Source organism: Oryctolagus cuniculus, chromosome 12 (assembly GCF_964237555.1).
Source record: "Oryctolagus cuniculus chromosome 12, mOryCun1.1, whole genome shotgun sequence".
Classification (NCBI taxonomy): Eukaryota; Metazoa; Chordata; class Mammalia; order Lagomorpha; family Leporidae; genus Oryctolagus; species Oryctolagus cuniculus.
In genome coordinates, this window is record NC_091443.1 from 85,403,610 (window position 1) to 85,417,860 (window position 14,251).

At 49.9% G+C, this 14,251-nt stretch overlaps 1 protein-coding gene across 24 annotated transcripts in view; it reads left to right on the top strand.

Moving 5' to 3' along the window:
* TLN2 (talin 2) overlaps positions 1–14,251 on the top strand; it is a 480,480-nt gene that overhangs the window by 23,738 nt on the left and 442,491 nt on the right. The gene's annotated exons all lie outside the window — the stretch shown is intronic.

Genomic DNA, 14,251 nt, shown 5'->3' on the forward strand with positions numbered 1-14,251 from the left:
TGTCAAACTTCGGCTCATCATGGCTTTCTTCTGCCCTCCCTCCCTTCCTTCTGATTTATTTATTTATTTTTAAAGATTTATTTATTTATTTGGAAGGTTGAGTTACAGAGAGAAAGAAGGAGAGACAGAGAGCTTCCATCTGCTGGTTCACTACCCAAGTGGCTGCAAAGGCCTTGGCTGTGCCAGGCCAAAGCCAAGAGCCAGGAGCTTCTCCTAGGTTTCTCACATGGGTGCAGGGGCCCAGGAACTTGGGCCATCCTCTGCTGCTTTCCCAGGTGCATTATCAGGGAGCTGGATCAGAAGTAGAGCAGCTTGGACTCTTAACTGGTAGCATTAAGGGATGCTGACACTGCAGCCATGGCTTAATCTGCTTAATGCCACAGTGCCAGCCTCCTCTTCTGATTTATTTCATTTAGTTGAAAGACAAGGAGGAAGAGAGAGAGAAATCTTCCATCTACTGGTTCACTCCCCAAATAGCCTCAGCAGCTAGTGTTGGGCCAGGCCGAAGTCAGGAGCCAGGAACTCCATCCAGGTCGCCCACATGGATGGCAGGGGCCCAAGCACTTGGGCCATCTTCTGCCGCTTTCCTAGGTATGTTAGCAGGGAGCTGGATCAGAAGTGGAGCAGCTGAGACTCAAACCAGTGCTCCCGTATGGGATGCTGGCATTGCAGGTGGTGGCTTAACTTGCTGTACCACAATACCTGCTGCGTAGGATTTTTTTTCTGAAACGGGCATTTTGAGTTCTGTGGGAGGAGGCACATGTGCTTGTGTCGGGGCCTCTTTTGCCTGGGTAACCACTGGACTGGATATATGCTTCCTGGGTTATCAGGCACTGAGCAGACATTCTGTGCAGACTGAAGGTGGTTAGGAGACACCCAGGAGTGCTTTTAAATTTACAGCTGGCCAGGCTTGCCCTGACATGTATGAATTCCCCCATGTGATTCTTACCAGGAGCATTTGGGAAGCAGGGAGTCAGGTGATACATGGTTGAAGCGTTGTCTCAGGTGGTAAATACTGAGGAAGGAGACTTGAAGCCCCTAAGGCCATGTATGCAGTCTGTATTTTCTGTTCAGCTGCTGGTGGTTCCTAAACAGGAGCATATGTGGCTGCACAGCTGGGACACACATATGCTTCAGAGGACCTTGACCATGCCATGTGGAGCCCAGAGAATCTGGGGACAAATGGTTTGACATTTGCTAATAACTTGGTGCTGTCCTGTCCTCTGGGCTCCCATAGTCCTCTCCGATGCCATGGTGGAAGCCTCCGAGGGGCCCACAGGGGAGGGTGGGTTGTGGCGAGTACACTGTAGAAGGAGCCTCTTACAGACAACCTCAGGATGGGAATTTGGTGTGTCTTTATCTTCTGTGTTTTGGGTCATCTTCAGAACAGTGGGGGAAATGTCCTGTAAGCTGTGCGGCTGCTTTTGCTCACTGACTAATGAGAGTGAGGCTGGAGCAGGTTTCTTACTACTCAGGGAGCTGAGTTTGCTTACTGGTGTGCCGAGATGGTGGGCAGTGCCCTTCACTCCTTCCTCCCTCCTTTGGGGCTGCAGTGACTGAGACCCAACAAATCTGATCATTTCCCAAGTGTGCCAGGCCTTGGAGAAGTGTGGGAGCTCCTTCATCTCTACATGTGTGCTCCGGGACCCCCAGAAACAGGAGCTAGTTTGTTAGATCATTCAGTTCCCTGGTGTGAGTGATGGAAAGGAGGCAAGGGTGTCCAAAGGTTGTATTGGAGTTTTGTTTTTTCAAAAAAAATTTTTTTAATTTATTTTTATTTTGTTAGAGAGAGAGAAAGGGAGAGAGGAGATGGGCAGAGAGAGATCTTCCCTCTGCTGGCTCATTCCCCAAATGCTCGCATCTCTAGGGCTGGGCCAGGCTGAAGCCAGGAACCTGGAACTCAGTGGGGTCTCCCATGTGAATGGCAGGGGTCCAAATACTTGATCCATCCCTTGCTGCCTCTCAGGGTGTGCATTAGCAGAAAGCTGGTATGGGTAGAGAATAGGCAAGATTTGAACCAGACTCTCCAGTGTGGGATGTGGGTGTCCCAAGTGGTGATGTAACCACTGCCCCTGTGTGGGAACTTTAAATGAAAGATGCCAATGAGCTAGTTCAGAGTTTCTCAAACTCCTCTGGTTAGGAGACTTCCAGGAGTGCTTTTAAATTTACAGTTGGCCAGGCCTGCCCTGACATATACGACTTCCCCCATGTGATTCTTACCCTTGGCGTTTGGGAAGCATGGAGTCAGGTGATAAAGCCTCTTTGTTCTTGCTATCTCCAGATGGTTCATGGCCCAGCGACCTGAGAGTCACCTCGGAACTTGCTGGGAATGTACAATATCAGGTTCCGCCTGGACCTCCTCATGTGGACTCTGCAATTTTGCCAGCGCTTGTTAGGAATTGGGGGAAAGGGCTTGCCTGGAACACAGGGACACCTGCCAACATTATAAAAATTTTTTTATTTATTTGAAAGGCAGAGAGAGAGAGAGAGAGAGGTCGATCTTCCATCTGCTGATTTGCTGATTTACTCCCCAAATGGCCATAACAGCTGGGACTGAGCCAGGCTGAAGTCAGGAGCCTGGAACTCCTTCTGGGTCTCCCATGTGGATGGCAGGGGCTTAAGTACTTCCGCCATCATCTGCTGTCTTCCTGGATGCATTAGCAGGGAGCTGGATTAGGGGTGGAACAACCGGGACTTGAACTGGTGCTCTGATACGGGGTGCTGGTATTGTAAGCAGTGGCTTACTCCACTGAGTCACAACGCTGGCCTCAACTTATTAACATTTTAAATCAGGTTGAGGGTGGAGGGTGAAGGGGTCAAGAGGAATGACAGCCTCTGCTGAGTAGCTGAGAGGTGGTAAGTGGGGACTTCAACTCAGGAGTCTGGCTGCAAACAGTGCTCTGCGTTTCTCATTGCTAACTCCAATGACATCTCCCCCCGCCCCCCTCCCCAGTGTGCCTCCTGGAAGGATGACGCTGGGGATAGGAGAGCTTGTTGTCCAGCATGGCTGGGACCACACACGTGTGTCCTAATTCTTGAATCTATTAACCCCTAACCCCTCCTCACTGTCCTAGGGAGGAGACTCAGATCCAAATGTACAAGTCAGCAAATTTGAGCTCGTGGGGACCCTGGGGAGTTTGCATTGCGCCAGCGGTGGGTCCCTGAGAAAGTTGTTTTATTTTCATCTGAGGACAGGATCAGATGGAATACAATCTTTCTAATGCTCCTCCAGACTCCTAAATCCTCCTTCTCTAAGCACAATGTCAGAGAAATTACCCTGCGAGGCACTTGCCAAATGGTTTGAAATCAGCGTTCGTGCACATTTCCGAAAAGACAATTAAGAACTTATTTGAGGAACTAAAGGCCTGCTGTGCTAGACGTTCCTTGGAGAGAGCTCAGTGCCAATTGGGAAAGTCTCCTGGGGGCTCTTTCTCATCACAGCCCCTGCTCGGAGAAGCTGAGCTGGGGAAGTGGAGAGACCACCAGGCATGGGGGAGTGGAGGACAGGGATGAAGGGAAAGGGAGCAGCGTGCCCTGGAGGGAAATGAACAATGCCTGTGTCTCTTCCAGGAGAAGTAACATCTTTGCAGATAGAATCAAGCAGAGAGGGAAGGTCATTATAAATTCATCAACACTTGAATCGTATTGCGGGTTAGCACTGGGGCTTTGGCCTAGAAATCCGAGCCTTGAGCCTTGCTAGGCTGGGGCTCCACCCAAGGTCACCTGTTAGGTTAAGAGTAAGGTCTGATCAGGAGCCAAAGGACCTTAATCCTGTGCACTGCCCCTCAGGCTCTGCTACCTTCTGTCTGAGATGGGAGATGCTAAGAAAGTAAAGTTACAGTGATGGGATCCAGATGTGCTAGCCCTACCCTTCTGCTTTTTTTTTTTTTATCTAATTTTATTTACTTGAGACGCACAGAAGGAGAGAAGGAGAGAGAAACAGACAGACTTCACATCTACTGGTTCACTCTTCAAATCTTCAAATGCCTGGAATAGCTGGGGGTGGGCTGGGATTGAAGCCAAGAGTGGGGAACTCAAACCAGGTCTCCCACATGGGTGGCAGTGACCCAAGTACTTGAGCCATCAACTGCTGCCTCCCAGGGTGTGCATTAGCCGGAAGCTGGATTCAGGAGCCGGAGCTGGTTCTCAAGTCCAGACACTTGAGAGGGAATTTGGGCGTCCCCAGCAGTGTCTTGACTACTAGGCCAAGTGCCTGTCCCCTTTCCTTCCCTCCCTCCCCTGCTTTTTTTAAAGATTGATTTATTTATTTGAAAGTCACAGTTACACAGAGAGGAGAGGCAGAGAGAGAGGTCTTTGATCCACTGGTTCACTCCCCAATTGGCCGCAACAGCCGGAGCTGTGCCGTTCCAAAGCCAGGAGCCAGGAGTCTCTTCTGGGTCTCCCACGTGGGTGCAGGGGCCCAAGGACTTGGGCATCTTCCTCTGCTTTCCCAGGCCGTAGCAGAGAGCTGGATCGGAAGTGAAGCAGCCGGGACTCGAACCAGTGCCCATATGGGATGCCAGCACTGCAGGCAGTGGCCTTACTTGTTATGCCACAGTGCCGACCCCTCCCTCTCCCCCTTTAAAACTAACGTATTGGAGTTTCATTTGTTGTTCTGCTTTATGTGTGCAAGGAATAAAAGAGGAAAAAAAATCACAAGCAGGCAAACATTGTTAGTTTTGGGGATGTGTTTCTCTTGGTGTGAGACACCAGACAGAGGGACCTACGGAACAGAGAATGGAGAAGCCTCTGTGCTGAGAGTGGTTCAGAGTTGGAGCCTGCATTTATGAATGCCATTGCCAAGGTCCACAGGGACAGGTGCATATTAATTTTTCAAAGTAAACTGTAGCAAGGCTGAAAGTTGGTGCTGATTCTCCTTAGCGTGAGTATGAGATCTCGAAGGCCTTTGGTCCAGATGCAGGGGGAGGATGTGGCCACACGGTGATGAAATGCCAGATTGCCTGTGTGGAAAATCTGAAACCTGTAATGTTTTGGCCGCACAGTTTGGCTGTAGATTGGGCATTGTCTTGGTTGAGAGTGGTCTAATGTGTGTGCTCTTTTTGTTTTTGTCTGTTGAATTTTGAGGACAGGAACCAAGCCCTTTGTCTGTTGAATTTTGAGGTTGAATTTTGAGGACAGGAACCAAGCCCTTTGCTGCTTTGCCAGCCCCAGGGTATGTTGGTAAATGACCAGAACATCCAGCTGCAGCGGTCAAGCTGGGGGAGAGCCCTGGGGCAGTGGGCTCGAGGCAGAGGTCATGGGCTATGAGTTTGGGTGTCCTTCCTGTGGCACCGGCTTTCTGCCAGCTTGTCACGACTTCTTCCTCATGCGTCATATCGGGTGAACTCAATGAAATGTTAGCACAAAATATATAATTTGTTGAGAAATTAAATCCTTTTTAGATTATAGTCAGCCCTTCGTATCCACAGATTCAATCCCCATGGGTTGAAAATATTGAGAAAGATTGTGTTTGTATTGAATATGTCATTCTCCTTGTCATTAAACCCTAAATGATAGAGTATAACAGCTATTCACAGAGCATGCAGATTGTAGTAGGTATTATGAGTAATCTAGAAGCAATTTAAAATATACCAAAGATGAATGTAGTTTATGTGCAAATACTATGTACTATGCCATTTTTGTTTTTTCCGTTTTACAATTTTATTTATTTATTTGAGAGATAGACATCGCCTATCCTCTGGTTCACTCTCCACATGCCTGCAGTGGCAGGGACTGGACCAGGCTGAAGCTGGGAGTTAAGAACTCGATGCAGGTCACTGGTGACAGGAGTCCAATTACTTGAGCTGTCGCTGCTGCCTCCAGGGTGCACATTCTGCTCTGAGATGGGATGGAAGCACCCCAGGTGGTGCCTTAACTGGACAGCCAAACACCTGTCCCCAGTGCTATGCCATTTTACAGAAGGACCGCCTTGAGCATCTGCAGATTTTGGTGTCCAGGAGAGGTCTTGGAACCAGTGGCCCTCGAATACCAAGGGACAACTGTAGAGCAGAAGTAACCAGTGGTGGGGATGTTGCTGTGTGTAGCGAGTAAAACCACCACCTGGGACTCTGGCATCTCACATGGGTGCCAGTGTGAGTTCCGACTGCTCCACTTCTGATCCATCTATCTGCTGATGTGCTTGGGAAGGCAGCAGAAGATGGCCCAAGTGCTTTAGACCCCTGCACCTATGTGGGAGACCCAGAAGAAGCTCATGGCTTTGGGTTGGCCCAGCTCTGGCTATTGTGGCCATTTGGGGAGTAAACCGACAGATGGAAGATCTCTCTGTCTCTCTCTGTAATTCTACCTTTGAAATAAACAAACAAATCTTCAAAGAAAAAAAAAAAGAGCAAAACAAAACAGTGGTGCCAGAAGTTTGATTTGACCTGGACACCATAGCAGCCCTGGAGACCTTTTTCTTCTCTGTGTCCCTATGCCCTTCCCGGTAGTCAGACCTGAGGAGGTGCAGGACCCAAGAGCTCTCCTGATGGTTCTTTGACTGGTGTAAGGGTGCTGCGAATGGCTCAGCTTCGACCGTGCAGCCTCCCATGGAGCTAGCCTGTCCTGACCCCCTTGTGATAGGATTGCTTCCCTTTATGGGGATCTGCCTCTGGCTTTTCCCGGGAAGATGGGGAGGGGCTTATGCTGTGAGACCTAAAGTCCTTGTGAGGTTGTCCAGGGCACAACAATGCATCAGCAGGGCCCTTGCTGGCTCCGTGTGTACTGAACCTGTTCTCGACAGGATCAAGTGCCCTGTCCTTATGAGCAGAAAAGCTGTTTGAGAGTGTTGAAGGCCTAAGCATAGAGTCAGCAAGTTAAGCAAGCAAATGAAGCTTTACTAAGTACTAAAAAAAAAAGACTAAGGAAAAACAATAAGAGAGAAGGCAAGAAAACAATGCTATGCTTTCAGTGTTCCAGGTGATTGGGGTTTGAGAGTCGTCCAGCTTGTCTTGCAGCCCATTCAGTCTGGTGAGAAGCCGGGTCTGTGGAACACCTGCTGCCTGAGGTGCCGTGCTCAGCCCTGCGAGTGTGGAGTGTGGTCTGGGGGCCGGTAGCAGCAGCATGCAGAACTCCCTGGCACTGTGCAGTCTCCAGTCCCACCTACTCTGCCTGGGGCACAGGAGCCTGCATTTTCTTTTTCTTTTTTTCCCCTCTAAAGATTTGTTTATTTGAAAGGCAGAATTACCGGGCGAAGGTAGGGAGAGAAAGAGAGAACTTCCATCCACTGGTTCACTCCCCAAATGGCTGCAACAGTTGGAGCTGGGCCGGCCAAAGCCAGGAGCTTCAGACAGGTCTGTTACATGGGTACAGGGGCTCAAGCACTTGGGCCATCCTCCTCTGCTTTCCCAGGTCATCAACAGGGAGCTGGATCAGAAGTGGAGCAGCTGGGGCTTGAACTGGTGCCCACATGGGATGCTGGTACTGCAGGTGGTGGTTTTACCTGCTATACCACAGCACTGGCCCCCAAGAACCTGTATTTTCACAGGTCACTCTTGTAGTTGTTCTTTTTTTCTTTTTCTGCACTGCGCAAGTGAGAGCAGGATTTATTTTAAAGTGAGAGAGTGAATACACACTCACTGGAGTGTGGCTGCCCACCATGGGGGGGCGGGGGAGAAATACTCACTATGAGATGGCCAGAGAGAGCTGCCAGTGAGGAGAGAGCGTGGGAGGAGGCCAGGGGAGGACCAAATAGGGGCAGGAAGCCAAAGGGCAGAAGAGCTCTGTGGGGGGTCTGGGGCACAGCAGGGTGTGAGAATGGCTGTTGTGTAGTTCTTAGTAGCAAAAGCTCTTTTCTTCCCATGGGTCATTTCCCAGAGCATTTTATGTTGTATTTGTGTGTGTGTGTGTGTGTGCACACGTGCGCTGCTAGGGAGATGGGGTAGACAAAGCTAGCCTTACCCATCAGTGCTCAGTACTCATGAGCAAGAGCCCTGAGGTCTGGATGCAGACCACCCTGGAACCCACCTGAGACTTGGCCTTGCCAAAAGCTGCCTGCAGGTTGTGACTCAAAAGGGGGTCAACATGTCCTCACGAGGGTGCCTCTGACAGCCCCCTTCCTGTCGGGAGCCGACGTAGCTGGACAGATCTAGGGGAGCCAGGCTGGGGGGTTGCGCAGCCCATGCCTGCAGAGGACTTGTCCTTTGCGGGGTGGGGCACCCTTGCAAGGGCAAGCACCGGCTGAGCCCCAGATTCTCACCTGTGTCTGTGCTGGTTCTGCTCCTGAAAGGCCTTGTTCATTGTCGCAGCTGACACAGAGCGCTCTGTCCGAGACACATTTCCTGATGCAGCAAGTGTTTCCAAGTGAACCAAACGGCAGGTTGGGATAGGACTGACTGACAGTGACAAGTATCCTTTCATTCAGCTCTTGTTCCCTGAGTGGAATAGGACACGATCCCTGATCCCACAGGGGCTGGCCAGAGGAAAGGGGCTGGCTGCCAGGCCTTCCTGGCACAGGAAGCAGTGCCCACGAAGGGACCGGGCGGTGAGCTCAGGGCCCTGTGACCCGCAGGGACTTTTTCTCTGGCTGGAGGTTACGGTCCCTACAATGTGTGAGGCTAAGAGACTGTCTTTCAGCTGAGTCAGGGGTCCAGGTTCCATCTTGTCTTTTAGGATCCTGGGTTGGTGTTTGGGGGGGTGCCCCTCCCCACCCCTAGAGTGAATGACATCATGAAATTTAAATGCATCTCCTTTGAGTGGAAGATGCAGTTGGCTTAAAATGACTTCCTGGAGGCCACGTGTGGGTAGGGGTTGGGTTGAGGGTGTTCGGGAATCGGAATGAAGTGCATACTCTCTTCTCAGCTCAGAAAACCTGCCTGTGGAGGTAGACGGGAAAGAGCATAATGGTGTTACGGAACAAGCGTTATACCGTAATAAGATGCACATCACAGGTAACCCACTAAAGGGATTGCGAAGAGGGAAAGACATTGTGCTCTTTCACAGAGCTAAGTGGATGCAGCCTACTGCATTCATGTTTCCAAGATGAACTTGCTGATTTACATCTCCATGACTAGGACGAGGGAGTTGGGGGATGAGTCGGGCCAGTTACCCCCTGGACACTGGAAGCATTGGCTTCCTTCGTGTTCTGTCGTGAAGAGCTGGCTCTCAGGCCTCTGTGAGAGAAGCCATAACAGGAGCGGCTGTGTCCCCTTGCCCTGGTGAGGGTGGATTGAATACTCCGGAATTGTGGACTTGCCCTGGGCTCGTGGAAGCTCCAGGGAGACCACGGCTGGCAGGGAGGCTGCCAACTCTGAGATCTCAGTGGTGACAAAACTAGAAGTGAGGATAGCAAGGGCGCCTGTGCTGGGCTGGGGAGCTCACTTCCTAGCTGCCCCCATGTCTCAGTCCCGTGAACTCCAGAGCCTGAGCCACAGTCTGTGAGCTTCTACTCATTAGGAATGAGCTTATTCCCGGTGTGTGGCCAACAGCTCCTCAGGAGAACAGGGGACACAGAATTCTGGTGGGTTCTGTGGTAAGCTCCGCCTGTCTGGGCATCAGACATCTACTTTTTTTTTTTTAAAGATTTATTTGTTTTACTTGAAAGTCAGAGTTACACAAAGAGAAGGAGAGGCAGAGAGAGAGAGAGAGAGAGAGAGAGAGAGAGAGAGAGAGAGAGGGAGGGAGGTCTTCCATCCGTTGTTTCATTCCCCAGATGGCTGCAATGGCTGGAGCTGTGCTGATCTGAAGCTAGGAGCCAGGAGCCTCCTCCGGGTCTCCCATGCTGGTGCAAGGGCCCAAGGACTTGGACCATCTTCTACTGCTTTCCCAGGCCATAGCAGAGAGCTGGATCGCAAGTGGACCAGCTGGGACTCGAACCGGCACACATACGGGATGCTGGCACTGCAGGTAGTGGCTTTACCTGCTATGCCACAGTGCTGGCCCCTATCATTCTTTTTTTTTTTTTTTTAGATTTATTTATTTATTCAGATATCCCAGTTATGGAGAGAGAGAGAGAGAGAGACAGAGAGAGAGAGCGACAGAGACAGACAGACAGACGGAGGGAGGGAGGGAGGGAGGGAGGGAGGGAGAGGGAGAGAGGGAGAAGTCTTCCATCCACTGGTTCACTCCCTAATTGGCTTCAGTGGCTGGAGCTGTGTCGATCCAAAGCAGGAGCCAGGAGCTACCTCTGGGTCTCCTATGTGGATACAGGGGCCCAAGGACTTGAGCCATCTTCATCTTCCACTGCTTTCCCAGGCCACAGCAGAGAGCTGGATCGGAAGTGGAACAGCTAGGACCTGAACCAGCGCCCATATGGGATGCCGGCACTGGAGGAGGCAGCTTTACCCACTAGACCACAGCGCCGGCCCCCTAATCATTCTTAATATTATGTAAATGCTGTGTAAGTAATTGTGCTCTATTGTTTAAGGAATAATGACAAGAACAATGCCTTTATCTGTTCAGTGCACATACAATTTTCAATATTTTCAGTTAGAACTTGGTTGAATCCATGGATATGGAAGACGAATTGTGCTTGATTCTTTGCCACAAGAGGATTGATGTCCTAGTGGGCCTTAAAGTGGCAGCCCCTGGGTGGATTGGTGTTCAGTGGGATACAAATGTAAACAAGGCTTCTCCAGCCATCTCCTCTCTGGTACCTTTGGTTCACCTGCCCCAGTCCACTTGTGTTTGCAGTCCAGGTGTGGTAATTGGGGTGCTCAGCTTTGCGTCCTGGCCTGCCTTGGATCTGCCTGCTATGTCTTAGAGAGAGGACACGACATGGCTTTCCCCCCGTTTGCTTAGATCCTGGTGTGGGAAATAGCTATGGACAGGTTCCCCTATGTGGCTAAGCCCAGGTTCCTTACTGTTGAAGACACCTAAAGATGTGTCACCTTTGCGATGGCAGGCGCCTAAGGGACGGTGAAAAATCTGTGCTCAGTGCAGTGTGGGTCCACAGCAGGGGCTCTGATATCTGCCTTCACTCCCTTCTCCTTGGGACGCCCTCTCTAGTCCTGGTTGATTCTGCCAGACTCCTCTGATCCTTAAGCAGGTACGACTAGCAGTGATCTACTGCCCTAGGATCAAACTCCTCGGAGTTGCCCTCGTAACTTCTGATGATTGAGAAAGCAAAGCAGGGATGGGCGTTGTGGTGCAGTGGTTAAGCCACTGCTTGGGATACCTGTGTGCTATACTGAGTGCAGGTTTCAGTCCCAGTTCTGCTGCTTTCGATCCAGCTTCCTACTAATGTGCCTGGCAAAGCAGCAGAGGACGACTCAAGAACTGGGGTTCTTGCTACCCAGGTGGGAGACCCTGGTGGAGTTCTGGGCTCCTAAATTTAGTCTAAAATTTAGTCTAGCTTAGACCTGGCTTTTGGGGAGTGAATCAGCAGATGGAAGACCTCTCTGTCTCTCCCTCTCTCTCTCCGTAACTCTGCCTCTGAGTCTCTGTGTCTCTCTGCTTTTCAAATATACAAGTAAATCTTAAAAAAGAGATTGTTTGGCGAGGGGTACTTTGGAAAGAAAGAAACTGTAGTCCTCTGTTGTGTGATAGCAATTGTCACTGCCCAGAATTTCCAGCTGAACACTTGGAATGTAGCTGGTGGGACTGAGAAACTACATTTCTCATTTTTCATTTGAATTTTAAACCAGTGATTGGGAAACTTTTAAGTCTGTTTGGAATAACTGGGTATGTGGATTGGCTTTTCCAGCTGTAAATGTTACAAAATCGAAATATAGATCTCACATCCAAATGGAGATGTGTGCTGTGAATGTAAAATACATGCCATATTCCAAGGCCATGGCAAACAGAAAGGAATGTAAGATATCACATTCATCATTTTTTATATTGATTGCTCGTTGGCTTGAAGATATACTAGATATATTGAGTTAAATAAAAAATAATTCTAGAGGTTCACCCTTTTTAACTTTTCTGTGCGGTTATGAGAAAATGTATTTATTTATTTGGAAAGGAGAGTGACAGAGAGAGAGGGAGAGACTGTGGTGGGGAGAGAGGGGGTGGGGAGAGAGAGATCGATCTTCCAAACTGGTTTACTCCCCAAATGGCTGTGACGGCTGAAGCTGGGCAAGGTTGAAGCCGGGAACACCATCCAGGTCTCCCACATGGGTGGCAGGGTTCCAAACAGTTGGGCCATCTTCTGTTGCTTTTCCCAGGCAATTAGGAGGAAGCTGGATTGGAAGTAGAGCAGCCGGGACTCAAACTGGCATCCATATGGGATGCAGGCGTTCCAGGTGGTGGCTTAACCTACTGTGCTACAATGGTGGCCCTGTGAGAAAATTTTAAATCATAAAAATGTGTGTGTTGTGTTTCTAGTGGCCAGTACTGCTTCTGACCCTGGGGTATTGTCCCAGACTTGAAGACCACGTGGAAGCTGCTGGAGCCCCGATTCCTGGAGTGATGCTCTCTCTAGTCTTCCTCTGTGGTCTACCTAAGTCTTGAGCACAGCTGGCCGCTGGCAAATGCCAAGCCACTGAGCGGTCTCTTGATCTCTGAGCCACCCTGAGGCAGGCTGGAGGGAGCACCTTGTGCTGTTCTGGGGAGGGCCTGGATTCTGTACTTCCTGCCTGCTCTCAGTTGTACTTCCGGAAGGACGGTCCTCAGCCAGGGCTCCCTGTGGATGCAGCTTTGCTTTGTTTGAGTTTCTCAGGTGAAGAGCACTAAAAGCAATCAGCTTTATAAAACTGGAAGCTCTGGGAGAATTCCAAGTGTTGGCGTGTGTGTGTGTGTGTGTGTGTGTGTGTGTCTGTGTCTGTGTGTCTCTGTGTGTTCATTCCCCTGGATTTGTACTGGACTGGTGTTGTCTAGAGGACTATCCTATCAGCTTCTAGAATTGTAGTTCTCATTTTTAAATGCTTAATTCAAAATGTAATGTGGTTTGGTTGAATTGAATAAATATTGTCATAGCATTTCCTGTCATTTTGGAGGATAATGATGAGCCAGTCTTGAGTTTTCAGTCATTGAGTGTATGTTCGCAGGTCCTTAAGAAAACACTTTCTGAGATGCTCAAGGAGTGGTCTCATTTATTTTCAAAAGGACCACTTTTTTTTTAATTGTTTATTTGAAAGAGTTGTAGAGACACACACGTACACATGCATACGCGTGCGCGTGCGCGCGCGCACACACACACACAGAATGTTCCATTCACTGGTTCACTGTCCAGATGGCTGCAAAGCCAGGAGCTTCCAGGTCTCTCACATGGGTAACAGGAGCCCAAGCATTGGGCCATCTTCTGCTGCTTGTCCCAGGCCATTACCAGTTAACTGAATCAGTAGTGGAGCAGGCAGGATGTGAACCAGAGCCCATATGGAATATTGGCATTGCAGGCAGCAACTCTACCTGCTATGCAACAACATTGGCTTTGATTTAGTTTATTAAAAAAAAAAAAAAAGAGTTCCAGAGAGAGAGAGATCTCAATCTTCCATCCATTGGTTCATTCCCCCAAATATCTACAGCAGCCAGGGCTGGGCCAGGCCAAGGCCAGGAGCCAGGAACTTCAATCTGGGGGTTCCAGGAGGGTGGCAGAGACTTGAGTCATCAACTGCTGCCTCCCCGGATGTGCATTAGCAGGAAGCTGGATCAGAAGCAGGGTAACTGGGACTTGAACCAGGCACTCTGATACGGGATGCAGGTATCTCAACCTGCAACTTAAGCCAGTGTGCCAAACACCTATTCTGAACATGAATTTTTAAATTTTCCTATTCCCTAAATGTGCACATGAATGAAGAATGATTTCTGTTATTTCTTGTCCAGAAGAATGAAAGCAGATGGTTGCTGTCACTTTAATATCACAGCGGTGACTGCACTGCAGTGCTTGTCAGCCCCAGTGCTCTGAGTATTGGAGCTTTTTCCGGACAGCTCTTCAGTCTAAGGCCACAAATGCAGGGGGAGCCCCAGAGGTCTTCCATTGCAAGTACCAGGAATGCCTCCTTTTAGGGGTTGCTGTTGCACTCTCACTCTTGTCTCCGTGCTGCTGCTCCTGCTGTTCCCTGAGGGCCCAGCAGCAGTGCAGAAGTCCCTGGCGTGGGAAAGCCCCCATGTCCCACTTCCACTCCTTGTGCCATCTTCTACTCAGCCCATCTTCCGCTCCTCCAGTGTGTGTATTTGGATTTTCCCACCTTCTTGGTTCCATCCTGTGAATATGGGTTCTTCCCTGGCTGATCAGAAACACCAATGGAAGCTTGCAAGTCAGCCTGGACCCCTCTCCTGGGAATGCTGATGCGGTAGCCAAGGAACTCATCTTTAAAACCACCCTGTCGGCTGGCGCCGCGGCTCAATAGGCTAATCCTCCCCCTGCAGCACCGGC